At 38.4% G+C, this 27,958-nt stretch overlaps 1 protein-coding gene and 1 pseudogene across 4 annotated transcripts in view; one reads left to right on the top strand and one right to left on the bottom strand.

The window, feature by feature from the left end:
• Positions 1-27,958, bottom strand: part of LRRC4C (leucine rich repeat containing 4C) — a 1,436,015-nt gene that overhangs the window by 897,762 nt on the left and 510,295 nt on the right. The gene's annotated exons all lie outside the window — the stretch shown is intronic.
• On the top strand, positions 5,631-6,386 carry LOC130043102 (26S proteasome regulatory subunit 4-like; annotated as a pseudogene).

Genomic DNA, 27,958 nt, shown 5'->3' with positions numbered 1-27,958 from the left:
TGACTTATTTTTAAAGTGCTGAGTTAGCAAATACCTAAAAGTTTATGTTGATGTGTAGGACAGGCAAACCTTATTAGTTATGTGTATTAAGTGCGATTGTAGTCCAAACAATAGCAATACCAGCACTAAACTTCAAATGTTTATTAAACCATGCAATGCTTATAACGATCCCATGAATATCTTAGGAGAAATGTTCTATGAGTTTTTATTACATTTATGTTTTATGTTATGTTATGTCATAAGAAGCCATCTCCAAATAGTTTAAATTGCATGACTGACATCATAGAGTTAGAAAATAGTAGAGCTAACATCTGAAATATTTGTGTATTAATAAAAATCATTTGCAACCAGGTACTATAAATTTTTGCTCACTTCCCATTTTTGGCGCCCCCTTACTCAATAGTTCTGTAAGATCTGTATGTAGCTATTACCTCTTCAGCTCAGACTAGGATAGGACTATCATCCAGACAAAAGTTTTTCTTCCTAGAAAGGGCAAAAGTTATGCTCACATTCATGCAAGCACTTATATGCAATCGAATCTGGAGACCTTTCCTTGAAATATAGAAAATAGTCTGTCCCCTTGAAACTCTGATGACACAGATAAACCCGGCATACTCATCCAAGTGAAAGAGATGAATGAAGTGGCATGAAAACCCAAAATTGATTTTTTAAAAAATCTATAACTACAGTATTCCATTAGCCAAGGTGATAATATCATTACAGATAAGTATCAAGGATTTTCCCCTGAACAATCTTTATCTCAGGACAGGTCCTTCAGCTTAGCAAAATATTTCTACCACAAAGCATTAAAGATTAATATCTATAATATTTTCAAAGAAAGAGAAAATTTCCTTGACATGACTGTTTTTTCTTCCCTAAAGGTCCAAGAAGAGGAAGAAAATTATATACCCTGCAGTGATCCGTTCAATCAAACTTAAATTCCCCATGACTAACTTTCCACAAATACTTCTGAATAAATCATTTAGTGTTTCTGTTGAGGCACCTGGAAAGATTGGTGTAAGACTGTCATCCCTAAAATAAAATACTAAAAAATAGCATATAGGGATTATGAAGATGTGCTAATATATTTTGATAAATAAGTTACCCTGGAACCATGCTGAAAATGTAAAATATATTCATTCAGTCATATATCATCTATATATTTTACATAGTCTAAGCCTTCCTCTATTCTCCCTCTAAAATAATGATGGCAAAAATAAAATAAGAATGTTTAGTAGAATTTGGTGATGCTAATATATAGCAGAATTATCTGAAATTTAGGAAGTTTTCTACCCTGCATATAAATTAAAGGAGAGTATTTGCAGCCATTCAAACACTGTGTACCATAATTACTAACTAAATGGGACTTTGTTTTACACACTTTAACTCATATGTGCATTATCCTGCTACATTGAAAATTAAATATGGTTTGGGATTGAGGGTTCTAGATATTCAGCTATTTCTGATGAAAAGCTGTATAGCAAGGGTGCAGATCAGAATTATCCAATTATAATTTCTGTAATAATGGAAATATTCCATATCAATTATGTTCAATGCAGTGTCCATCAGCTACACATGACTATTGGGCATGGTAAATTGTTTAAAGTGATTGATAAATTAATAATTGTATTTAAATTTATTAAACAAATTAGAAGTGGAATAGTGATATAGTTAGTTTTCACATAATTGGCACGTTCATTTTTATCAGAAAAAACATGCTTATAAAGGCAATAGAACTGGAGATTTGCTGTTAAAAACTGAGCTTACCTGAGTGGTGAAGGGTGGTTACGAGGTGTCATCCATTGGCACAATAGTGGAGGGAAGCAGGAACTTGGTAGTGAGTGTGGGATTGGAACAGTATATGCATGGAATTATCTCAATGTTATTGTGGAATCATTATACTTCAATAAAAAATGGGATAGAAAAAAAAAGCCCGTGCAATGTAATGGAAAAATCAAGATTTAATAATATCACTGAGATACATGTTCAGTTCTATAATATTATTAATAAAATAATATAATATATGAAAGAGACAAATGTAGTGATATGGCATATAAACAGTTTCCAGCTAATGGCAAGTCATCAGTTTTCCTACCAAAAATGTAATGATTTTGGAATACACACATGTGCACACATGCGCGCGTGCGTGTGTGTGTGTGTGTGTGTGTGTGTGTGTGTGTGTGTGTGCAGAATAAAAGAAGCAGGGTAGTGAGAGAATAAGCTAGCATATTGAATCAATAAATCATGGATTATATAGAGGGACCCCCCCAATACAGAAAAATACTTTTTGTGTGAGAGTTACTATGTTGTAGCATTTTTACACTGGTTAGGATTAAGGGAAGTGAGCACCTAAACATCAATTAAAGTATTGAGGAAGATATAGAAGCATGAAATAAACATGGGAAGGTGATTTCCACAAGTTGGAGTGACTGGCAGATACCATCTGACCTAAGGAACCACATCACACTGTCATGACAATGCGGGTGGGCAGTTTAGCAATAACCATCTGATCTAGCTGACACTAATTAACAGAGCTCCAGCTGTGCCTGCTCTTGACAAGAGAGCGAAACACAAGGACTGGTGGTGTGTTAATAGTCCTCAGGATAATTTTCAAATAGACTTAGTTTGGCATGGGAACAGTGATATTTAGCCATCATCCTTTCCTTAGAAATACACACCATTTTCCTCCTGATACACATTTTAGAAAGAATAAATCTGCATTAAAATTTATATAGCACTGTCTATTTCCTTTGCTCTCTTTAAGGTACTGCAGACCAGAAGAAGATAAATTTATCATTTTTTGTTTTTGTTTTGTTATTCAGTTAATGGGAGGAAGAAAGTACTTTATTGTAACTATGGTAACAAAGATACTCCCCCCACCCCCGCTTCTTTTCCTGTAGTTTGGCAGATAGTCAGCCTTGGGTTATGGTAATTCTCAAAGGTCTTAACCAATTTTATCACAAAAATAAAACTTGCAACTATTTTATTCTTAAATTTAATAGTGATGAAATATCCATTAGAAAAATAATATCAGTCATGTATAGAAATTGCAGAATACTAATGCAATAAACACTATAGCACAATAAATCCTCTTTACTATCTCTGATCTTTTGTGAAATAGGAGTGGAGCTCATATACTTGATGGATCTGTTTCAATTTACTTAAATCATCTCAATTAAAGGACCTCTATCAATTTCAAACAGTTTGTCTTCTGTTTGAGCAAAGGAACTTTTGAATTATCTTAAGAAATCTAAGAGGACACATTTTATTTTATTTTATTTTACTTATTTTGGGGCCATACCAGCGGTAACCTGGGACAACTCCTGGCTCTGATAGGGTCAGGAAAATGAAGCAAATAGTATGAGGAGACCATGAACCAAGTAGGGCCGGGGGAAGAACTGGGGACCCCCATATACAATGCACATGCTGAGTTTGTTGAGCTATCTCTCTGGCCCCTAAGAGGACTCAACAACCATGTTTCATACATCCACCACCTTGCATATAACATCCCTAATTTTTACTGTCTTTAGCTTGTATTGTAAACCTCATCGTGTTCTCTCTTCTCTGTTCATCTTTTCTTTGCTTGTAGTTTCATTTTCACTTGTATCCCTGTGTGTAGTCATGAATAATATAGCTACCCTTCCACAAATTACAATTCACCTTGAAACACAGTCAAGTATTTTCCACTATCCACATTAACATTTTAACTGTGTGTGATGTCAATTGTTATGTTTATGGTAGAAATTATGATATTTCACTTCAAAGGACCAATAGAAGTAAACATGCCATACGCTACATGCAACCATGTGTTAACCACTTGATACTTGAAGCCCACATCATTCACTTAACCTCTCCATGTGATGTTCTCCACTCACTCTCCCATTCTCTGATATAATGTAATAAATAGTGAAACAGATGCTGTGATCACTCACTAGTGTCCCTGCAGATTTCCTTATGGAACCCCAAAGGTCTTTTGTAAATATTTGTGTGTGGGAACAATTGTGGTTGTAGTTGATGGTTTATTTTGATGAATAGTTGTGAACTCTAATCAACAAGTATGTCATATTCCAGTGAATGAAATTAATTTTTAATGGCATTGGCTAGTTAAGCATTTATTAATAAAATAGGTAAAACATTAATTTTATAATTAATATTAATTATTGGACTGGAGCGATAGCACAGTTGAGCAGGGCATTTGCCTTGCAGGCAGCCGACCTGGGTTCAATTCTCCACCCCTCTCAGAGAGCCCGGAAAGCTACCAAGAGTATCCTGTCCACACAACAAAGTCTGGCAAGCTCCCTGTGACATATTCCATATGCTAAAAATAGTAATAAGTCTCACAATGGAGACGTTACTGGCCACTTGAGCAAATCAATGAATAATGAGAGGACAGTGCTACAGTGCTAACATTAATTATTGAATTATAAGAAAAATAAAATGGCATTCTATATGCCATTCACCATGCTAGGTGACCAAATACTTACTATGGAAAATGCAAACACTCCTGGCCTCAAAGTAGTTAAGTCTAATAGAGAAAAATGAAAATAAAACAAATCTAGAGACATTTCCAATGATTAAAAGCTATTGACCAAACAAATGGAAACAAAGATAAAAACAAATGGAACTACATCAAATTAATTATGTGTATTATGAATGAAAAAATGACTGGAACAAAAAGACACCTCATAGCTTAGGATCAAGACTTATCTCACAGAGAGTTAATATCCTACATATGCAAAGCTCTTAAATATACTAATCAACAAAAAAAGCAAGTTCATCAGAAAATGGGGGAAAGAGATGAACAGACACTTCCTCAAAGAAGACATACAGGTAGCCAATAGCTATATAAAAATGCAGTAGTTATCATCAGGGAAATGCAAACCAAAACATCAGTGAAAGCTCAACTCAAAGCAGTGAGATTAGCATACTTCAAAACAAACTAAAATTACAAGTATTGGCATAAATATGGGGAACAAAGCCTCATCTCTGCCAGTGGAAAGGTTACTAGTTCAATCTCTTAAGAAAACAATATAGACACATTTCAAAAAGTACGAATTGCGTTTCCATATAACCTAGTTATTAGATTTATCATCTTCTACCCGAAAAACCCAAATGATCTATTCATAAAAGACATTTGGGCTTCTGTGTTCACTGTAGCATTATTCACAATAGCCAGAATCTGGAGAGTACCCAAGTGTCCAAAAGCAAGTACCTTGTTTAAGGAACTATGGGACACATACACATTGGAGTACTAGACTTTAAGGGAAAATAAAATAATTCATTTTGCTGTTATGTGGATGGGTCTGGAGAGTATTGTATTTAGTGAAGTTGGTCAGAAGGAGGGCTGGAGCGATAGCACAGCTGTAGGGCGTTTGCCTTGCATGTAGCCAACATGGCCAAGCCGAGTTCGATTCTACCACACCTCTCGGAGAGCCCAGCAAGCTACGAGAGTATCTCGCCAGCACGGTAGAGCCTGGCAAGCTACCCTACCCGTGATGTATTCGATTTGCCAAACACAGTAACAACAAAGTGTCGAATGGAGATGTTACTGGGCCCACTCAAGCAAATCGATGAACAATAGGAGGACAGTGACAGTGACTCAGTCAGAAGGAGTACAGAATACCCCCTACATGAGTGATTCACTATGGCCACCTGGTACAGATAAAACCTTACTAAACAAAGCTTTAGCAAACCAAACCTCAGCCAGTTTCCTAGTGGTTGATTCTGAGCTTATTCAGAGATACCTTGGGGGTGAACTCCAGTTTATAAAGGAACTGCTTGGTGATGCTAATGATCATGTCCAATCCATCGTATTTATTGATAAAACTAACACCATTGGACAGAAAGATAAGGCTCCAAATCTGGAAGAGAGAGAGAAACTCAGAGAAGCATGTTGGAATTGTTGGACCAGCTGGATGGATTTGATTCAAAAAATACAAAAGTTATCATGGCCACAAACTGGGTCTAGCACTCATAAGCCCAAACTGACAAGAAGATTGAGTTCCCCCTGCCAGATGAGAAGACCAAGAAGCATATGTTTCAGATATAGGAGCAGGATGACGCTGACAGATGATATCACCCTGGAGAATTTAATCATGGTAAAAGATGATCTCTCCAGGAATGACATCAATGGAGTCTGTACTAAAGCAGGTCTGATGGCCTTGAGGAAATGGAAGATGAAAGTATCAAATGAAGATTTCAAGAAGTTAGAGGAAAACTTATTTTTTATAAAGAACAATGTGATTTTCATAATCACATTATTTACTTGTATCTACATTATCTGTAGTGAACCACTGTGGCCTACAAACAGATGGGCTAATTTTCCCAATACCAAGTGGCAAGGACAATTGGGAAGGTGCTCCAGAGAAATTCAAAGTCTCCTTTAATTTTATTAACAAAGTCACCTGTGTACACAGTACTCTTGTAATAAAGTCACTGTCACTGTCACTGTCCTCCCGTTGTTCATAGATTTGCTCAAGCGGGCTCAGTAACGTCTCCATTGGAGACTTTGTTGTTACTGTGTTTGGCATATCGAATACATCACAGGTAGCTTGCCAGGCTCTGCCGTGCAGGCGAGATACTCTCGGTAGCTTGCCGGGCTCTCCGAGAGGGGTGGAGGAATCGAACTCGGGTCGGCCATGTTGGCTGTGTGCAAGGCAAATGCCCTACCCACTGTGCTATTGCTCCAGCCCTGTAATAAAGTGTCTCTTAAAAAATTAAAGGACTTGGGGGTATGGTGACGCCAGCAGGTCAATCTGCACCTGTGAGGCGAGTGCATCAGCAGCCTGATGGCACCTTCAGACTTCCAGATACCCCAAAATTGCTGCTGTGCCTTTGCCCAGACCCCAAAAACTTGGGGCAAAGTTTACCAAGAAAGTAAACGGCCAAAAGTTAGGTATGTGGGAGACACACCCACAAACCACCTCCGGCTCAGCTATATAACTGGAGGCAAGGCCTCTTTGGTTCCTGATTGAACTGCTTAATGGACATGATCCCAGAGACTCAGAAACGAATCTCGGAACCCAGAGGCTTTAAGTAGAAATGCGTCTGGTCTCTGCAGTAGGCTACCGGTGCTGGGCCAACCCAGGTGGGAATAGGTTTTGTGCCTTGGCCTGTTCCCCCTGGTGGCGCAGTGGCTGCCATCCATCTGAGGTCACTGGATAGTCAAATTTGGGCCCCCAGTGACGAGACACACAGGGCCTCACAGGATGGGGGTGGAGCTGGGCTTGTCCTCCCCACCCCAACGAGACCCCAAGTCATCGCCCACGAACGGCCTCTCTGGCTCTTCATCAAGCTGCTCAACGGCCTTGATCCCAGAGACTCAGAAACAAATCTCGAAACCCAGCGGCTTTTGGCAGAAATGTGTCCGGACCCCGCAGTAGGTTACTGTCGCAGGGCCACCCAAGGGGGGAATGGGTGCTGTCCCTCGCCTGCTCCCTCTTGGCGACTTGGTGGCTGTCATCCTCCAGAGGCCATTGGACAGTCAGGCTTGGGCCTGCAGTGACGAAACTTGTTGGGCCTCATGGGATGGGGGGAGGGGAGCCAGGCCTGTCCTCCCCACCCCAACGAGACCCCAAGTCATCGCCCATGAACGGCCTCTCTGGCTCCTCATCAAGCTGCTCAACGGCCATGATCCCAGAGACTCAGGAGCAGATCTCTAAACCCAGTGGCTTTTGGCAGAAATCCCTCCAGATTTAAGTGTTAAAATTTTGGAATTTCAAAACCACATGGCCCTACTGCAGCCACACGACATCATATATTATTCATAACCAGCAATAGAACACAAACTGTCTATTGTTGCCTTTTCAGCAGATCTGAGTGTTGGGGTAAAATCTCAAATAATGGTGGGTCTGGTGTCGAAATAGTGAATGTGATCAAAGTAGAGAGAGAGTAATGTAGAAATCATCTGCCCCACAGGCAGGGGGAGGGTGTGGGATGGGGGTATACTGGGATTTTTGGTGGTGAAGAATGGGCACTGGTGAAGGTATGGGTGTTTCATTGTATGACTGAGACTTAGACCCAAAAGCTTTGTAACTGCTCTCACAGTGATTCAATAAATAAAATTATAAAAAATGGGAAAAAAATTAAAGGACTGACCTACTCATAAATGGATAAAAAGTATATGGATATCATTTTCCTTGGCTTCTGCTTAATATAACTATGGCTTATTTTTGCAGAAGCTTTCTTAGAAGCACAATCAATATTTTTGTTTAAATATATGCACATATAGATATGCCTTTGTACTATTTACAAAGCAATATTTAGCATTTCCTTAAAACACTTCTCATAAACACAAAATTGAATAAAATGTGAGAGTAAAAATTAAATATATATAATAGTAAAGTTGCCAATTTGTCAATAAAACTAATGATACAAAGATGAGACCAATGGTTGCTTTCAGCTTCCAGTGGGTAACTTAAAACATAAGCTATATTGATGGTTTTCCTCTTCTTTCCTGGAAACTCTAAAAAGGTAAAGGTAAAGGCCCTCCCGTTGTTCGTCGATTTGCTTGAGCGGGCCCAGTAACGTCTCCATTGGAGACTTTGTTGTTACTGTGTTTGGCATATGGAATACGTCACGGGGAGCTTGCCAGGCTCTGCCGTGCGGGCGAGATACTCTCGGTAGCTTGCCGGGCTCTCCGAGAGGGGTGGAGGAATCGAACTCAGGTCGGCCATGTTGGCTGCGTGCAAGGCAAACACCCTACCGCTGTGCTAACTCTATAAATATTTTTTCTAAGTACTAAAATCTCAGGGCTAGAAAGAATAGAGTCATTGCTGGTGCCCGCTCGAGTAATTCAAGGATCAATGAGATGACAGTGTTACAGTGATACTATATTTAGTCACCAGAAAATTCACTGACATAGGGAACATTTCATATTGGGTTATATCTGAGCAAACATCCAAAGAAACGTGGTGTCCTCTCTTAGAGTAAGAATCATCATTGTACGGGCTGAATCTCGAAAACGAAAACCTTGTGGCTGTATCTTACAGTGATGCAATTAAAAAAAGGAATGTGGAGTTTGTGCCCAATTCAATCAGCTTAATCGATGGCTGAATAAATAATAGTACTCCTATATTTAAAAAATAAATTATTGGAATGAAAAAAAAGAACCAAAATCATGAAACCAGAGAGCTAGTATAGCTGACAGGGTACTTGCCTTATAGGAGGCCAAAGTGGGTTCAATTCCCAGCATCCCATATGGTCCACCCACCAGGCCACCCGGGATGATCCCTCAATACAGAGAGCCAGGCATAGTATATATAACATTATAGAAGTAGAATTTCACATTCACCCGAGCAGTCTGATGACAAAATGCTTCAGATCTGATCTTATGTGACCAGGGAGAGAGAGAAAAGTTAAATTCCATAAACCATCCTAAAGTTTTGAGACTCAATCTAACTTGAATATTTAATTATAAAACACCTGTGAAGTAGCATTATTCTTATGTTCTACAAGTGAAGAACCTAGAGTTAAAAATTTGACTAGAAGAACACAAGTCTGAATTTTTATTTACTCTCTTGTCTAACTAGCTTCAAACTTTGTCATAATTTTTGCCTGGCCTGTTTTCCAATTACTTTCCAGAAATCACTTCCTTTCATCTGGCATAGTTCATTCATGATTCTAATTTCCCCCAGGGGGCTCAGCTTGCCTCTAACAGCTGAGAACTCTGGTGTTGTTTAATTGGTTGCCTAATGCTGAGAGAAGTTCTCAGCAGGTACAGGTGGGTAATGGGTGTTCTATGTCATTTTTTCCCTTGATTTCTGGCATACAAAAAGAATCATGGGCTCTTTTACAGAAGTTTATTCAAAAGCAAGAAAATATTATTCTGGCTATCACTTACCGTCCCTTGAAAGGAAGTAATAGCTCAAAGACAGACTTGGCAAATAGTATCAAGCTGGTCTCTTTTCTTTTAATGATGTCTCAACTGAGTTTTCTCAGTGAGCAAATTAAAAGAGGATTTGCTAAATGCCACTGCTTCTGACTCCTTGTGGGATTAAAAAATCTAGCTGAACTCTTCCTGCCTCTGTGAGGATCAATGCTGACGAGATTTCTGCAACCGTATCTGACCTCATAATGTTTTTGATGAGTTGGAGGACATGATCAAGTCCAGCTGGTTCCTCCATAGATATACGGTTTCCTGCCGTGTCTGCTCAGAGGAGTAAAGTATTTTTGAAAAAAAATGAAGTTAGAAGTTTGAATCAATGCCTCAGAGATTCTCCAGCTATAGTTATGTTGAGTGAGATGAAGGTATTTTCTCATTATTATTTTCAATTATGGTCCCTTCTTGATCCCCAAATCCCAGTGCCACGCGGTATGGGGCACTCTGGCTCTGAATTATAAATGCTATTTGCAAGGAGAATTTGCTTTTTTGTGTGTGACAATAACCTTGATCTTCAAGTTATTGAGACTGTTCAAATTCAGAAGAAACTAGGTGAACTCCTGTGCCAATACCCTGACCTTATCCACTTCACTCTAGAAATTGTTCTCTTCCTAGTATTGAGAGGGAAAGAACAAACCAACTGGCCATTAGGGAAAGCATATTTAACTTCTTTTTTTGAAATGAGTCAATTAACTGCATGAATATAGTTATGATCCAAAAAATTGGACTTACTCTCTGCTCATGATTCAGGACCCTGCCGTAGTTCAGGACCAGCATCTACTTTCTGATCAGCACTATACCTGTCTGTGAAATAATACTAATATATAATCCTCCTCTCTCACATACCTTCTATGTGACTATGTAATCTATGCCACTGAAAATTCACCTAAGGGTACCTTTACATTTTGACTTTAGGAATCACAAAGAACATATAGTGAGTTCATTAATCCTTTAATACTCACCCAAGCCAGTTCCCATGGAAATATGAAGTACATGTATACCCTTATATTAAATTTGGTCAGGAGAAGACCCTTTCCTCACCAAGAAAAATGAGAAAAAATTTAAATACATATTATTATATCCCATTTGTCATAGCTATTGTTCTAGACACATTAGAAATGTGAATCCTGATACCAGTTTCATGAAGTTAGCATAAATATTATCATTATTTTTCATATGAGGAAACTGAGGACCACAACTATGCCACTAGTAGGATGATGATAAGCGAATTTACATCTAGGTACAAGTTTCATCTTCAGAAAACTTTATGCCACACAGTGAAAATTTGACAATAAATTCAGTATAGCACTGAGCTGTTACACAGGAAGAATTTATACACAACATTTTATTTGGCTGAAATAAAAAAATATTTAAACTTACATATACTGCTTACAATTTGTATTCAGTGTGTTTGTTTGGGTTGACTTTGGAGGTTAAGTGATTTAACCTTTTTTCTCCTAAATATCTCTTGCTGGAGCTATCTGATACATTTTATGGTGGTTCCATGACTTTCAGACATCAAAAAATAATCAGATGAACTGGAGAAATAGTACGGGTGTTAACATGTTGAATTGCATATGGCTGACCCTTTGTTCTTTAGTTTCCTGGCACCACATGAACTCTAAGCACTGCCAAGAGAAAAATCTGGGCACAGAGCCAGTAGTAGCCCCCAAAATACTGCCAGGAGTGGCCAAAAACCAAAATAAATAAGAAGATAAAATGACCAGTAAACCTCAGTGTTCCATATGGTTTAAAAATGATTAATTATTTTAATTCAAACATCCTAACTCCAAATGCAACCTCTATGTTGTTATCAGTATATCATGGACATATGTCAAAATATAACAATTTTTTTTCTACATTCAATAGTGGTTTTATAACATTTCAATTATTAACTCCTGTTCCTCAGGATAGCTCTAATGGCTCTAAGTTCACTAACAGAGAAAATCAGAAATGTTGTGTGATTTCCCCAAGAACACACAACTTATAGATAAGTTAGAATTTAAAAAATTAAGAGTCTAATCAGGATTCTGTACTACCAATCAACAAATTCATGATTTTCAAACTATGTTTCATGGAAAACTGTGTTTCCCCTAAAACGTTAAGGATACTCAAATTGTAACTGAACATGGAATTGCAAAAAGTATTGGTAGCAGTAAGAGATTTTTAAACATACAATGACTAAATATTAATTCAAACTGTCTATATAATGAATACAAGGCAGCATTCTTCCATGTTAAATTTCTTACATGAACTGCGCTTACTAGTGGCAAAATTATAAGAAACCCTGCTTTATATCAACTTAGATTTCCTAAGGTCAAAAGCTTACATATGTTAAAATATCTTTTAACAGAGGTGATGCAGGAGCTAAAGTGCATTAAAAAAAATGTCTTACTGCCTTAGCAGAAGCTAAGTGATAATTCTAAATGAAAATCTGTATATAAAAAATAAACATTAAATTTCAAGTTTTCATCACGAAGACAAATCAACAACCATTTCACTTAAAAAGTATTCTTGATGAATAAAGTAAATATAAATATTATCATGCTGAGACCACTCTCTGCACACCTGAAGGTACTGGCAGAGGAACAAAGGCAAGCGGGTCCCGGGGCTGAGATCTCCAAGCCTACTCGGATCGGGGCTGAGCATCCTCCACCCAGATCCTCCAAATTCCAGTAGGCGGGGGTCACACCCACCAACTGGCCCCCCTGGCGCCGTGTAATCCCATCAACGGCCAAGACTCAGAGACTATAAAACCCAGCTCCCGGAAGCACACGGCTGCATTTGCGGCCGCGCGACATTTTATTATCTCATTCCTACTTTCGACAAACTGGCAGGCTACCAAATGTAACCTGCCCACATGGCAGAGTCTGACAAACTTCCCATGGCATACCCAATATGCCAAATACCAGTAACAATGATGGGTCTCATTCTCCTAAAGAGCCTTGAATATAGCACTTTCTTAAAAATCTCAGGGCTAGGATGAAGGAGACATTACTGGGGCTTGCTCTAGGTAATCAACAAATAACAGGATGGTCGTGTCATGAAATATCAAAGTTTGGATTTCCAAAACACATTTTTAAAATATGTTATATGGCAAAATGTGAAAAAGGATTTTTTTAAATATAATTAAAGGACAGGTTCTGGAGGATAAACCATCCTGCATATTTGAGTTTGGGACTACACTAGGTGTTCAAATTAAATCACATACAGACTTAATGAGAACCAAATATGAGAATACAACTTTCTCCTTTTAATCCAATACCATACTTAATGATGCTTTTTGTCTCACTGTTTTTATCTTCCTTCCTGCATAACTTAGTTTAGGTTTATTGGGTTGCTCCCATGACAGTATTCCCATTCCTCTATGTTTATTTGTAACTTCTTTCTTTTTGCTCTGTTGACTTGTTAGTATTGTTTCTTCTTATTGACTTCTCCCTAACTCCTTTGCATAGTTTATTCAGAGCAATGTCCTTTTTGTATGGACACAAGAAGACAGTATATGCTATACTTTTGTAATGTGACTCTTAGTGATATTTTCCTCATGGGCATCTGTTCTCTCCACCTAAGCCTCAGCTGCCCTTACTTCCTAGTGCTCCCAAAAGCCGGTCCCTACAAGGGACTGGGTGGAATCAGGGCAAGCGGTAAGTTATGTGCTACCCTGGCATCGAGATGGGCCTGGCCAAAGTGCCATAATGCTTAACTATAAGTAAAGAGCTTGGTCATGGACAAATGCTGTCATGATCCAAAAAGCAATAACTAGGTTTGGACCCTGCTAGGGTTAGGAATGATTAATCTGGCCCGAGTTCTGTAGTCTGAGTCTGTGGCAAGATGTTTCCAGGAGAGCTGCCCTACAAGCCTCAGTGTTATCTCTTACTATGTCTATATAAAAATAATTAGTATTAAGAGGTTGATAGTTATTGGAGGAAAGGAGAAAAACACCTTAAGAAGTATTTTGCCCTTGGGCAGTCAGAAAGGGCTTTGAAATAGCTCTTGGGTGGTGTTTCCTTTCAACCTGTTGGGCCTTCAGGAAGAACTTTCTTATGTTGATTTTGCTACCTGACTGGGTGCAGTGTCTGCCCAGAGTGCTGGGGAGTTGGAGAGACAAGAGGGTTGGAGAGATGAGAGAGAGCAGGGCAGCATGATGGAATGTGGAGAGAATAGTAAGGGACACAGAAAAAATATAGAAGAAGAATACAGGAGCAGGCACATAAAGAGACAGAGCCCCGGCTGCAAGATGGAGCTTGGAGAGATGTGCAGGAGAGAGAGGAAGAGACGGGGATGAGGAGCAGTCTGAGACTAGAATGGGGGGCTCAGAGAGACTGGGGCAGGCACGTGGGAAGAATGGAATAAACGGCGTCTGATCAATCAACCGGCTTGGCCCTTGTTTCCTCCACCATCTGCCCCATGCCCCTGGGCCACCCCAGCTGGGGGAGCGGCCCAGGCCCCTCAGAACCTGGGCAACCAGGGAAAGAGATGTTGTGGCCACCCCCTGGCCGCCCTCAGAAGTTTTATACACCCTTCTTCATGAAAAGATAAAAAAGATAAAAAATTTAAATTTCTTAAACATTATTTTGTCTGTTTTTCTATTTTTTTCTCTTTTCTGACAAAGCAAGTCACAGTACAAATATTCAGGTGTGAATGTTACTATCTCTAAAGATATTCACAGAATCTTTTTTTTTCCTTATTGACAACCTGCGGCTGGAGCAATAGCACAGCAGACAGGGTGTTTTGCCTTGCATGCATTTCATTTCTCCACCCCTCTTGGAGACCCCTGAAAGCTACCAAGAGTATTCTGCCTGCACAGCAGAGCCTGATGTACTCAATGTGCAAAAAACAGTAAAAACAAGTCTCACAATAGATACAATACTGGTGCCCGCTCAAGAAAACAGATGAACAATGAGAGGACAGTGCTACAGTGCTATTGACAACCTATATTTCTATTGCAAATATCAAATAGTAAAATACAGTGTTACACATGTCTCTAGAGACAAAAAAAATGCAGACAGTAATAACTACATTTTGGTTCATTTAACTGTGAATTCCAAGTCAAAAGTCTGACACTAGAAACTTAGGGAGCAGCAGTGAGACCCTGTAAAAGCATCAGATGAACATAACAATTTGAGGAAGATAGGGCAGGAAATCAGTGCACCAGCTAAAGAATAAAGCTCAAAGTGATTCCAATAGCAGGAAACATTGGTCCTCAATGTCTATAAAAGCTATTATTGTCCCTTGCTGCAGATAACAGGATCTGGATAGAGGGATATTATTATTGCTTTTGGCTCCTTCTTCCTTGGAACTATTGAAAAGTAATTTTTTTGTTTAAAAGTTCAGTGTTTAGTGGAGTGTCATTTCATTTTCCTGGAAAACTATTGACTTCCTCCATTCCTGTGTGTAATTAATGCATTTCAGAAATACAAGATTTTATCAATGTCGAAGGAAGGATTTTGTTGATGAAGTTTCAAATGCAGCATTACACATTTCCAAAGAAAGAACTCTCTTCTCAACATTTTATTATATTTTTATATTCATTAGATTTTTGTATTAAGCAGATGACGTGAAGGCTACTTAATTTATATTAACAGTGAGGTGTTATGTGACTTTATTGGCCAGTTGGCAACCCAAAGAGTTCCTTGGCAGAAAGTTGGCAACATTCTACCTAGAATCACCAGGACTGGCTACAATAGAAGAATAGGGGTGATTAAAGAAGTGGGGACTTCCTTCTGGTTGAGATATGTTAATTTGTAATTAGCATAGGATGACAAAGGGCCTTTCAGAATTTATGGTTTTCAGGCCCACCATTTAGAATTGGGCTTTATTCCCACGCAGAGATAAAAACCCCGATATCATACATTATATAATTTCCCCTGCTGCCAAAGATTCCTCCAAATCAAAGAGGCGGAGGTTTTTTGTTTGGTGGTGGGTGTTTTTTGTTTGTTTGTTCTGTTTTATCATCTTTGACTGCTCAAATTCTTATCCCTTTGAAGCAATGAGCACATTTTAATTTTCCACCAAACAATTGAAAAGTAAGCTCTAGACACCAAAATATTAAATCCTACATTCTAAATTGGAATGCCACCATTCCTTTTCACTCTTTTTAAAATGCTCTCTCTCTATTATACTTTTCTTGATTACTCACAATCAATAGTTATTCTTCTCCAATAATTTTAACACATAAATCCTTCTCCTGTTTCTCTATTGCAAATTCTTTTAGCAAAATCAACAGAACCGAAAACCTGATTCAGACAGAACATCCTTAATAAACAAATCTGACACCCAACAAGTGCAGAGGTGAAATGAAATTTAAAGAGGGCTGACATTGATCATTGCTCCTATCTAGGATTCTCCTTCTAACGTCTCTCGGGAATTTTAGAAATTTAACTTAGAGTCTGCTTCCAAGAATTGAGTTTCCCTTTTAATTTATCATCAAAGTTGATCAAATAGGTAGAGTCAGAGTATAGGTAATAATTCAGTGGTGGGTGTGCCCATTGTGCCTTGCAGGAAGGATATTCACTGATCACTGATCACTGTCCTCCTGTTTCTGCATATAGGTTTCTATATGCAGAGCTATTTCAGTCCAAAGGGAAAACCTAATTTGCTTTCATATAAAGGTAGGTAAACAGGCTAGAATACTCCTGTTCAATACAACTACTAATAAAATCAGACCCATATGTCAATTGCTTAAAAAGACATCTAGAGAAAAACTGTATCATTGCTAAATCTTGATACCTTTCTAGTTTCTTTCTCCTCCAGTCTTTCCTCTTTCTGAAAATGAGTGGCGGTATTCACATATTTGCTCCTGAAAATAACCCAGGAGACATTGTTGATCCTTTACAAACACAGTCACACATTAAAAAACTTTGTAATGTTAACTTCAAAGTTTGGGTCTGTATTTTTCTCATTTATCTTATTATCAGCTCATTTTAGGCAATTTCATACATTGATACTTTCCTCTTTATAGAATAGCATTATAGCACTGTCCTCCCGTTATTCACTGATTTGTTTGAATGGGCACCAGTAACATCTCCATTGTGAGACTTGTTACTGTTTTTGCATATCAAATATGCCTTAGGGAGCTTGGTAGGCTCAGTTGTGTGGGCAGGATGCTCTCAGTAGCTTTCCAGGCTCTGCCGTGTGGGTGGGAAACTCTCAGTAGCTTGCCAGGCTCTCCAAGAGGGACAGAGGAATTGAAACTGGGTCGGCCTTATGTAAGGCAAACGTCCTACCCACTGTGCTATTGCTCCAGCCCTTTATAGAATAAAGGATAATTAAAAAATGAATTATAGAATAAAGGATAATTTACAAAATTGTGTCACTAGACCTCACTTGAAACTGAGGAAGCTTCCAACAGCTCTTGAAGCAAATGCCAAAGCATGGATTTACATGCAGTGTCTTCCATTAACTTTACCAAACTTATAGCAACAAGTTCATATTAGTATTACTTTTATCCTATGGGAATTCTTAGAAAACCTTAATTTCTAAGTAATTCATTAGAAAATTTCAGGTCCATCTTGAGATTACAGGAGTATAATTTTGTGTTTATTTTTGTAATTTAGAAGCATTCTTTGAAAAGTGCAGACAATACAGAATTTTTGACAAAGTAATAAATAATGGGGTAATTTACTTAGGGGTTATAAATAATGGCCTCTTGACCACAGCTGAATGTATTTCAGGTGGTCTGAGCTTGGCTAACAGTTTCTTTTTTTTAAATAAAAAAAATTGGTTAACTGTGAGACATCAAGAATCTGAGACAGGAGTAAACATTCTGATGAAAATGAATGAAACATGAAGAACAGGTGTAAAACATTCTGGTGAAAATTGATGAAAATAGGGAGGGCTCTCACATGGAATACATTTTTTATTATTATCAGTTAGGAACTCTTATTATTAATATTTATGGTTTCATGTACACAATTACTGCCCCTTCTGTCACTTTTAGTATGTATGTAATAATGTAGTAATAATTTTAAAGATTTGCTGAGACATGTTAATTGTAAGATATATGATAACAGACAAATTTGTAATTGTTCATCTCCAAATAGCCTTCATTAGATTTTCAATACTCCCACCTATCCAATCCCATTCCAGTTCATGTAGGGGTTATAAGCTCCCAAAATACCCTGATTAAAGAAAATTTTCTACTAAATCATGGTAAATAATTTTAGAATATGATTCCTATCACAGTCGCCCTGGAGCGATAGCACAGCGGGTAGGGCGTTCGCCTTACAAGCGGCCAACATGGCCGACCCGAGTTCGATTCCTCCGCCCCTCTCGGAGAGCCCGGCAAGCTACCGAGAGTATTCGATATGCCAGACACAGTAACAACAAAGTCTCCAGTGGAGACGTTACTGGGCCCGCTCGAGCAAATCGACGATCAACGGGAGGGCCTTTACCTTTTACCTATCACCATGTATGCGTTTTGTTGTTGTTTTGGTTTTGGTTGTATCAGGAACCTAAGCCAGGTTCCTATACATGCAAGGCATATGTTTAATCATTGTGTTAAATGCCTGGCCCTTGATTATATAGTTTATGGATTTAAGGACAAATGCATTAATGACTGTGTACAGTGCATAAAAGAGATGTGAAATACCAAATTCAAAAAATACAGGATTGAAAATTACTTCATGGGGGATGGAGTATTAGCACAGCGGGTAGGGCGTTTGCCTTGTACGCAGCTGACACAGGTTCGATTCCCAGCATCCCATATGGTCCCCTGAGCACCGCCAAGAGTGATTCCTGAGTGAAAAGCCAGGAGTAACCCCTGAGCATTGCCGGGTGTGACCCAAAAAGCAAAAAAAAATTACTTCATTAAAAACTAACATTTAATATTAAAAAGCAATTATACACAAATATTATTCATGCATATTTTTGAAAGTGATTATTCAAAGTGTCTGTACTTTATAGGCCTATAGTACATAGTGTGCTGTGCTTTGCTTTTATTCTCTATAAATGCTATTTCCACTGAGAAATAGGAAATAGTTTCCAAAACCTTTTCAAGTCCTCCGTAGGCCAATGACTTGAGGTCTATTGAATGACCTAATTCTGCCCTGTGAATATATCTAGTCAAAAACTAGACATACATTGAACTTCTCAGAGTTTAATATAAGCTTCTTAGATGACAGTTTTGCTCCATTGGCTGGTTTCCCAAGTCAAGATGCATTACCTGATGCGATAGAAAATTTCAGTAATAAAATATTGCAGAAATTTCATGACAGAAGTCACATTCCCTGTTCTAAGGGTCGGTTTTATATTTCTTCAACTTTCTGGGTTTTGCAATTTCCCCCAGCAACCCGCTAAAATAATTTGACGAGATACTCAATATCCCTCCTTTGTTGCATCATCTATGTATATATTAAATTCGTAAATGACAGTGCCAACACGACATGAAAAATAAATGTGGTGACTTCAATTCTCTGCTCGCTTGGCAGGAACTGCATCAATAAAACCACTCAAGACATTCAGAAATAAGTGGAGTTTTCCATGGGAGAGTGCAGATCGATGAACACACAGAACATGTCCTTGTCACCCTGCTGTGGTGCCTTCTCTCCTCAGCCTGATGACACATCAATAAAGCTGTCTGAGTCCCTGGCTACTGTTACAGACTGTAAATGTCTCCTTACATTAGTTTTCCCGAACAGGATTCCCTGCACACCACCCTGCCATACTGTCTCATCTTCACCTCTGCAGTGATTCTAGTTCCTACCTAAATGCCTCTCACTCCTACACAGAATATACTTCAGTGAGACTAACGCTTTTCCAAGGAAACCAACACTAAAGTGTATCACGGTCATGGTCCTCCCATTGTTCATCAATTTGCTCGAGTGGGCCCAGTAACATCTCCATCATGAGACTTGTTGTTACTGTGTTTGGCATATTGAATACGTCATGGGTAGCTTTCCAGGCTCTGCAGTGCGGGCGAGATACTCTCAGTAGCTTGCCGGGCTCTCCAAGAGGGACGGAGGAATTGAACTCGTGTCAGCCATGTTGGCTGTGTGCAAGGCAAACACCCTACCGCTGTGCTATCGCTCTAGCCCACTAAAGTATATATGAAGCACTATGGTGGGCTATGGTAATTGGAATAGTTTCCAAAAGCATGTGTTTCTAAAGTGATTGAAGAAGTAATAACTGATTTTACTTAAGGACCAGGGAAGTAGCTTAAAGGGCTGGAGCCTATGTTCTGCATGACAGTTTGATCCCAAGCATTACCTGATCCCCAACCACTGCTAAACATCACACTGGAAGTAATTTGTCAGCACAGCTGTGTGTAAGAAGACTACCTCCATAACAACTATACAATGGAATATGATGCGGTTGTTAAGAAAAATAAAGTTATGAAATTTGCTTCTAAGTGGATGGTCATGGAGAGTATCATGCTTAGTGAAATGAGTCAGAAAGAGAGAGACAGACATAGTATGACTGCACTCATTTGTAAAATATAAAATAACATAATATGAGATGGACACACAAGGACAATAGGCACAAGGGCCAGGAAGATTGCTCTATAGTTGGAAGTCTGTCTCATGAGCTGGGGGAGAAGGCAGCTAGAATAGAAAAGGGATCACTAAGTCACTGAGGTGTTGGAGGAATCGTTTGGGATGGAAAATGTGTGCTGAAAGTAGATAAAGAACCAAACATAATAGTATCTCTGTATCTATATTGCAAACCATAATGCCCCCAAGTATAGAGAGAGTATGGGGAACACTGTTTGCCATAGAGGCAGGGTAAGGGTTGGAAAGGGAGGTATACTGGGGACATTGCTGGTGGAGAATGTTCACTGGTGGAGGGATATATGTTAGATCACTGAATGACTGAAACTCAAACATAAAAATTCTGTAACTGTATCTCATGGTGATTCAATAAAAAAGAATACTACCTCCACAAACAATGACTTATTTAATATTTTTTCTTTTGTCTTAGTAATGTGTAAAATCATAATTGAAAAATGCGAGCCCTTGAGTCAGAGAGAGAACAGAAAATAAGTCTTGCTCCTTGTATGTAGTCAATTCTAGTTTCTTCCCCAGTATCACATGGTCACCTGAGTATTTCCAGATGTGACTCCTGAGTACAGATCCAGGAGTATCCGAAGCCTTCACAAAACAAACAAAAACTTAAAGCACTTCTTGCATTAGATTCGATTTACTTTCACTCTTCTTAACCTTGAGCATCCTCCTTGAGCATGGATTTGTAAAACTTTTAGTAATTCTTATCTGTGTTATATATAATACTGGATGAGGAAGTGTATTTTAGTAAAGGGTGGATACTTAGATCATCCTTAACTCAGTGTTCAGAGAGGAGGACAGAGGAGGAAAGAAATCTAGGGGATTGGGTGGGATGTGGGAGGGTAAGAAGAAGAGAACAGAAGTAATGGGAGAACAGGTGTTAGGGCTTCAGTTATACTGGTGACATGAAAGTGTAATATGGCCAAAACACAGACTCATCAATGCTGAAACAATACAGATCTAATCTGCAACCACTGAACTTTGGAATGTGCCTATGAGGAATGGGGCAGGATTGGGTTGGAGTGAAATATGGGAACACTGGTGAAGTAAAGTTGACACCGATTGTGAGACTGGTGTTGAAATATTACATAACTAAAACAACTAAAATAAGTTTGGAAATCAGAGTTTTAATTAACAAATTAAAATTAGAACATTAGTGAGGAGTAAACCAAATTTACTGTGCTTGTTACTCTATATTAAGAGTAACAATTTTAATAAAATATTAATTAGAAACCTGCTACTCACTGAGCACTACATGCTTTGCTCCTTTCATCTGTGCGGTCTTTAAACCCCATCCTACCTCCCAATCCCTGCCACCAAATTCTTCTATGGAAGTTCTAATCTTCACTGAAATGCTTTTTGAAGAATATGGAGCTTTGGGGAGGCAAATGAGGGTAGACTCCTCATGAAGGAAAGTAATACTACTTTAAAAAATACATGAAAGAGTCTATAATTATGTAGGCTACATCAGACTACAGTAAGAAGCTAGCCCTCTACAAACTATGATGTGTGTTTCAATGTGGGCACCTTTGACCTTGGACTTCCCTGCCTCCAGAACCATTAATAATCAATGTTTGTTATTTCGTCCATTCCTGCTATGGTATTTATTACAGTGATTCAAGCTGACGATTGCAACATGTTGGTGAGAATGTTCATAGGGAACAAACAATGCAAATACATCATGGCAAGTAACACATTTTCAAGAAGCTCAAAGGATTTCCGAACTTAAAAAGAGAGAGAGAAAGAAAGCATCAGAGTTTTCTCAGAAAAACATGAAAAATTCGTCACATTAAAGCTGGACCTTGAAAGATGAATGGGGGATTCCTGAAAAAGGAAAGTGGACTCTCAAGATAGATGCATCAAACTTGAAAGTGACTTTGCCATCCTAGAATGTAGACATGGCGGTGTAGCTTGAAGGTGAGGAAGAGATTGGATTGGGCACTGGAATAAAGAAGATAAAGTTTGGAGAATTTTTATGCTGAAAAAGAATCATGCTTCAATATATATATATATATATATATATATATATATATATATATTATGTATCTTCTACTTGCCTGGTTCAGCAGTAGATCACCCAAGAAACAAAATCTCCAAAGTGCAAACTGCTACATTTCTAGAGTAGCAAATGATTTTGCATTCTATCTGTTTGCTATCTTATCACTGGAAGCTGGGTGGTGAATTTCAAAACATGTTTTAAGCACTACCAGTCATGATTATGATTTTCATTAGCTCTGAATATCATCCCATTGAGAAACTCTGAAGTGTTATGATGGAAGGCGATAATCTGGACAAATTTGAGTTCAATCATCCTTAAATTCTTTTAAGAAGAGACCTAAATAAAATGCCTATCAGAGTATTTTTTATTATAGTGATCACAATCACCTGGCCCATAGAATTATTTTACTTATTGCAAAATCTGTATCTTGTGTACATGAATGTGTGTTCATTAATTAGTTGCCTGTATAGTTGCCCCTAAAAAATGTGGGTTAGCTCCACTAACACCCATATGAGCATAAATCTGTTTATAGTTTTTGATGCCCCCCAAATCTATTATTCCTACTATTGACTTGAACATCAACAATTAATTAACACATATATTTTATAATATGGATTTTACATATATACATATATATATAAAACATTTCTACAGTGAAGCAAGCAACTGAGAAGAAAATGGTTTTAAGATAATCTGATTTTAAGAAAACACAACATGCCTACTGCTGTAATATATGACTGAAGCCAGGAATTTATTGTTATTAACTGTGGTATAGACATACACAAAAAATACCACTTGGCTATCACAAAAGATGGAATTGTAACTTTGTGACAACATGTACGGAGCTTGAGGTTATTATGCTAAATTTAGTAAATCAGGAAATGAAGACAAGTATTTAATATATATCATGCATATGTTAAATGTAAACAAAACAGTGAACCCTCAAAAAATATAATAGCTCTTAGACTTTGTAGCAAATATAATAATGACCTGAGGAAAAGGGGAAAGAGTTGTAAAAATGGTGGAAGGGGTTAATTTTCTCAGTTTCCTGAGAGTAGAACTTTGGTGTTTGGCAGGGGAGGTTTATGGATATTTAGAAGTATAAAGATATGCTCCTCAGGCCTGAGGGACAACACAGCAGGTAGGGCATTTGCCTTGCATGCGGCTGACTCCGGTTCAATTCCCAGCATCCCATGTGGTCCCTGAGCACCACCAGGATTAATTCCTGAGTTCAGAGCCAGGAGTCACCCCTGTGCATTGGCAGGTGTGACCCAAAAAGCAAAATAAAATGCTCCTCCAACTTAATAATATTGTAAACTAATGGTAAACCAATGATACAGTTTTTTAAAGAACATTGACATATAAATGGACTGATGCAATTCAATCCTGCATTATTCTAGAATCAAATGTACGTTATAATTTGGAAGTTTTATACAATAATTTGGATTTCCTATTTCCCATGCAAAACTAGGAGATCTTATAGGAGTAGGGTAATAATTGACTAGAACTCTTGATATATTTTAATATATGTCATCCTGAGTGGACTCAACATCCACAAGTGGATATATTTTAATATATGTCATCCTGAGTGGACTCAACATCCACAAGTGAGTACTTGCTTTAATTGTAGTTTATTCCCTCATGGGCCTTTCGAACTGATCACTATAGACATTTGAATTTGTGATCAATGAGTAGATGGTGTTATTTTTTGAAAAGGACAGGACAAATCTGTGAGCTGCTTAATGAGCCTAAATTTGTCAGAGACAGGTAATGTGAAAAAGTGCCATTGTCTCACTTGATTGACACTACGACAGATTTATGTATTAAAAATAGAAAATATTGAAGAAATAAAGGAAAATAGGACCTGTATTAAATACAAACCCCACATCAACTACTATGCTGGATTTAAGTAAATAGGATTTAAGTAAATGCTCTCACTTAACAGCTTATAATACTAAGAGTATTAACAGAAAAACTCCAAGGGAAAGGGACCTTTTATTACTGGATTTACAGCAGTTGGAATAATGCCTGGTACATAGGAGGTGTCCCATAAGTATTCCTGATTGATTAAATGAAAGATAAGTTGTAATTAATAAAACTGGCATTCAGAGGCTCTGACCAAGGTCACATTGGTAGTAAATTTTTGAGCTAGAATTAAACTAAATCTCTTAGGCTTCAGAAATGAGAAGTGTCCACTGTCCAATATCATTTCTCCTTTTCAGTGGAATGAAATCTCAGCCTTGACACAAGTCAGGAAGAATATCCAGTGGCATATATCAACTTAATTTCTAACAAAATCCTTTTATGCAATCTCTTGTTTTCCTTTTTTTCACTGTAGTTAGAAAAACCTCTTAACTCCCTAAGACATGCAAGAGTCTGAAAGTGCAGAGGATAGGTGAAGCTCATAGAGAAGCATAATCATGATTTAGACTATGAGGAGCCATGTAAGACCACATTTGAAAGTCTCCAACAAGGCAGCCTCTGCCTGACCTGCCTTAAATCTAGTCTAATGTTTTGTCTGACAAGCTAAGAGAACTCTATGTAATTAAAAACGTACCCAGAATGCAAATGTCATCTGAATTTTAATGCAACCCTTATTTGACCCAAGATATTAATCAAATGGAATTAAATTTCTGGAAAAGATCTTGATTATTGATGAAATGATTAAGTATAGCTTAGCTTGGCTACTTTCCATTTCTCATATGGATTAAGCAATGCCATATTGGAATCTTACTCTGACCTTTTCCAGATTCACACATCTTTTTGCTGGTCGATAAGGCCAGCTCTCTTCTGCTGGTCTCATGGTATTTTTTTTTAAATATCTAGGATTCCTAAACAAATTATACATACTTGTGATGCTGAGTTAAAACTGTCTTCTATTTAACACATGCATGTATTAAATGTGAAAGTCAGGCAATTGACTTTACTTCTAATATACTCAGAGGAGCTTCATGTCACTTTTTTTTTATACAAATGCTTTTCCAAAATCAAACAACAATTTTAAAAATTATTCAAAGGGCAAAAGAGATTTATGCCAATACTATTTTAAACTACTTCTTCCTTGTACTTTTGTGTTAAATATTACACATAAACGTCAACCTTTACCACCTAGCCAACTACTCAATGTAATAAACAGAACTCCTGTTTCCTGAGGTAAGGAAATCAGTGCATAAATGTATGTACAGACATACATAAAGATGTACAGATGTATACACAGAACAGTTGTGCCTGATCCCATGGACCCTACTTTGCTACAGATTGATTCTTCATTCTAATAACAACAGGGCCACTGTGTTGTCATTTGTTTGCCACCATTTTCTCCCAATGCTGCACTCAGATTGCTCATCACTCATCTTGCCAATTCAGCTTCCTGCCTTTGGTACTCGTTGGTGGGCATTTTTCTTTTTTTTTTTTTTTATTAAACTTGAGACAAAATCCAGGGAAGTCATGTTCTAAATACCAAACACTAAGTCCGGGCAATTACCGGACAGTGACATGAGTCAATGAGTCACAGAACTGTGTCTCTCCTTTCATTCCTAAATTTATCAAGGTTTACTCATTATATAATAGAAAAAGCTACAAATCACCAAATTAAAGCATTGCTAGCAGTGATATTTTATTTCATTCATGCTCAACAATGTAGTCTAGTAGTTTGAATTATAGTAATCCTTAATATTTCAGTGTGTAGATAAGAAACCACAATTATTTATATCTAAAATAAATCTTATGGTCACTTACTATGATAGGAGATTTTTATCGGCCTCTCCTTTCTCATCCTTCTCAGTGCTGCCATGTTGGGGAAGCCTTCAGGGTCAGGTGAATAAAACCCATTGTAGTTACTGGTTTTGGCTTATCAAATACACAACGGATAGCTTGCCAGGCTCTGCCGTTCTAGTGGAATACTCTCGGTAGCTTGCCAGTCTTTCCAAGAGGGATAGAGGCTTTTGGGGTGACCTCTAATCGCCCTGGTAGGTGTTACCATATTTGAACCCTATCAAATATGATACTGCAATTCCGGAAGATGGGTATTTAGAATCTTATGATGTGTTGTGTGGCCGCAAAGCGGCCACGCGGGTCCGGAAAGCGTCCTGGAGTGTGGCGGCGGCTGGCTGGGTAGTGGAGGTAGTGTCAGTAGTGGAGGTCTGCCAGTGGGGTATTTATCTGGTCCTGATAGGGGTAGGGTGGGTCTTCTGTGCGCAATCCAATCCCTGGGTCTCTGGTGGTTGGTGGAAGCAGACAGGGCAGTGTAGGGTGGGGCTCCTGATTATAATCCCTTTGTCACCTGTGGTTGGTGGGAGCAAGCAAAGAATCTCTGTCCCTGGGGCCATTGAGCCTGGAGTCCAAGGTCTCAGAGAGTTCCGCTTATCTTGTCCTGTGGGTCTTCAGTCGTGTGTGAGTCTCAGCCAGAGCTGCCACACGGGTCCTGGAGTGTGGCGGTGGCTGGGTAGTGGAGGTAGTGTTGGTAGTGTATTTTTTGCTGATGACATTGTTTTAATAACACCAAACATCAGACAAGCGGCACAAATGCTGGCCGACTTTGACCGTGAGTGTGGAAAGGTCAGACTACAGCTGAATCTTATGAAGACAATGTTTATGAGAAAACAGCCTCGTTCCTGACACCCCATTCACTCTCAATGGAACGACCATCTCCGAATGCAACAGCTATGTATACCTAGGTCGAGAAGTTAACATGACAAATGACCTGGCACCCGAGCTGCGCAGGAGGAAAAGAGCGGCTTGGAACACCTTCAAGAGCGTTGAAGAAATAGTTAAGAGGACGAAGAATCTCCGGCTCCAGGCACATCTCTTTGAATCCACTGTTCTTCCTGCATTAACGTATGCCTCAGAGACCTGGGCCCTACGCAAACAGGATGAGAAAGCTATTCGGGTCTCCCAAAGAGGAATTGAAAGAGCTATGCTTGGAATATCACGTTTCACTCAAATAAGAGAAAGAATCCGGGGTTCCGACATCCATCGACGATCAAGAATCAGGGACGCTGTCTCGTTTGCCAAGGTGTCAAAAATCAAATGGGCTGGTCACGTAATGAGATTTAAAGATGACCGCTGGACTAGAGCTGTTACCGACTGGATTCCACGGGATGTCAAAAGACTGCGTGGCCCCCCACCTACCAGATGGTCAGACTTCTTCATCAAGATCATGAATGATCGGTTTGAGGCTCTTCATATTCCTAGAGTGAACAGATGCCATTTGGCTACACTAGCACGTGACAGGGACGAATGGAGACATTACCAGCACCCGCTCAAACAAATCGATGATTAACGGGAAGTGAAGTGATCAAGTGATCAAGTGACTATGATAGGAAAGAGGATTGAAATCTTGATATTTGGTTTTCACTGTGAGTATATAATTGTATGGGAAAATGCTGAGTATATTAATGAAAAATATTAGGAGAATGTCCCCTTTATAGTTACAGCTTTTAAAATATAAATTTGTAAACAAGTGCTAAGGTAGATTATAAATACTAATTTGAAATGTTATATTATCATCTCAATATTGAGTGATTTACTTATTTACATGACTAATGCAAACTCTTATTATAAAATATACTATTTATAAAA

The sequence above is a fragment of the Sorex fumeus genome, unplaced genomic scaffold, assembly GCF_029834395.1.
Source record: "Sorex fumeus unplaced genomic scaffold, SorFum_2.1 ptg000007l, whole genome shotgun sequence".
NCBI classification, from domain to species: domain Eukaryota; kingdom Metazoa; phylum Chordata; class Mammalia; order Eulipotyphla; family Soricidae; genus Sorex; species Sorex fumeus.
Note: the sequence above shows the minus strand (reverse complement) of the source record. Positions and strands in the feature narration are given on the sequence as shown.